Source organism: Nelumbo lutea, chromosome 1, assembly GCF_056320005.1.
Source record: "Nelumbo lutea isolate HS-2025 chromosome 1, American lotus-T2T, whole genome shotgun sequence".
Classification (NCBI taxonomy): Eukaryota; Viridiplantae; Streptophyta; class Magnoliopsida; order Proteales; family Nelumbonaceae; genus Nelumbo; species Nelumbo lutea.
Genome location: NC_142684.1, coordinates 193702480 through 193704439, shown reverse-complemented (window position 1 = coordinate 193704439; position 1960 = coordinate 193702480). Strand labels below are relative to the sequence as shown.

At 45.5% G+C, this 1960-nt stretch overlaps 1 pseudogene; it reads left to right on the top strand.

The window, feature by feature from the left end:
* The first annotated feature begins 353 nt into the window (after nucleotides 1–353).
* On the top strand, nucleotides 354–1220 carry LOC148880118 (putative carboxylesterase 9 pseudogene; annotated as a pseudogene).
* Nucleotides 1221–1960: the final 740 nt, after the last annotated feature.

Sequence of the window (1960 nt, the reverse complement as noted above, 5' to 3'; positions counted from 1 at the left end):
AGGAGAAGGATTGTATCGTAGTCAATCCATCAAATCTGTCCATAAAATCGTAACGAATTCTGTGGAGGCCCCAGGCTTTAGGGAAGTATAAATAGCTGAGGACCCAGCTTGCTTGGTATGCCCGCCATCCTGATCAGTACTGCACTACTACTGCACGGTGGAGGTCATCGACGACGAGAGTAGAGAGGCGGCAATCTGCTACGTACGTACGTGAGTTAAAATATCACGATCCTGTTTGTCTCTCTGACTCTCTCGATCTCCCACTCTCTGGCAACGCGAGTAGACGACACTACTACAGGTAATCAATAAGGCTACCCATTTCCTTGGGGCTTGGACCGACCATCACTCTGGAAATGGAACCAACTGTGATCACCAAAGACATCATCATCAACGAGGAGAAGGATATCTCCGTCCGCATGTACTTACCACCCGCAATAACATCATTAACAGGTACTGGTGCTTGTCACAGGAGTTTGCGATATCCCATTCAGATTTACTTCCATGGCGGACTCATCCTTAAAGAATCATCCTCCGTGTTCCGTGAAGAAATTTGCAAGAAAGCTGCAACCTGGATTCCTACAATAGTTCTAAGCGTTAATTACCATCTGGATTCAGAGCACCGACTCCCTACTGCCTTCTATGAGGCAGAGGAAATAGTGATGTGGTTGAAGCAGCAGGCATTGGACCCGCAAGGTGAGGTGTTGTTGAGGGAATTTGGTGACTTCTCTCGGTGTTTCTTCGTGGGGTGGAGCAGCGGTGGCAACATCGCGATGTATTCCTTGTTGCATATCTTGGGGCTAGACATTGAACCATTGAAGTTCTGTGGGTTGATATTGAGCCAGCCGGTGTTCGGTGGGAAGGAGAGGACTAAATCAGAGCAGAAATACGCCGACGACATGATCTTACCTCTGTCCGCCACGGATGAATACTGGGAGTCCATACTGCCGGTCGGAGCTGATCGAGACCACGAGTTCTCAAATCCCATGGTGAGAGGGGTCTACACTGATAAGATTGGAATGTTGCCTAAGTGCCTGGTGAGGGGCTTCAGAGGGGATGTTAGCAGCGATAGGCAGAAGTATTTGGTTGAGATACTATTGGAACGTGGCCTGCAAGTTGATGCTCAATTCGATGATATTGGTTTCCATGGCATCGATCTCGTCGATCCCAGAAGGGCTTTCATCACTATGTCCAAGACCAGAGAGTTCATGCGTTCTTGCTAATTTACGAGTCGCCTTTTTCATGGCGTTTTTTGTAATGGTTTTTCTTTTCTTTCTTTTTTTTTTTTTTACGATGATTTCAAGTCGTCGTATCAGTTTTTCTGATTTTCTAATACCTAATAAAATTATTCATTTTTCCTAATTCCAAAAGGTTCTTAATTGGAAATTAATAACAGACGAAACACGACACCAGTATATATGAATCATTTGTGTGATAAAAAGGAACACAAACACCACCAAAAAGGCAAAAATGAAGAATTGAAGACAGATACATACATTAATACTTCTATACGTAGAGAAGTCGTAAGAATTTGGGTGTTTCAATTCATATGAAGGCAAGGCTGGGGTTTAACTAATTTGTGCTTCGATCTGAGTGCGGTGGGTTCTTTGGCCATTGCCCCCCAGAATCAGTGCTGGAGTACGTCTCAGACTTATTGGGCGGAGCAATTAATCCTGGCAGAACCAGGTGAGGCGTACGTAGAGCTAGAAAACTGCTAGGAAACAGAGATGCTTGGCTAGCTGCAATTCACTGCGGTTCTTTGGCCAACCCAGATTTCCTGCTCACTTTCTCTACTCGTGTCTATATACATTGCAGCCGCACATCTCATGATACAAAACGGTGATGTATGGCTGCAATTAAAGGCGGTAGAGTGTGGGAGTTGTGGGTAGGAAATCCGGAATGGGAATGAGATCATATCAGCACCCCACGGCACATTCCAACCGTGTATTCAGCACATCTCCCA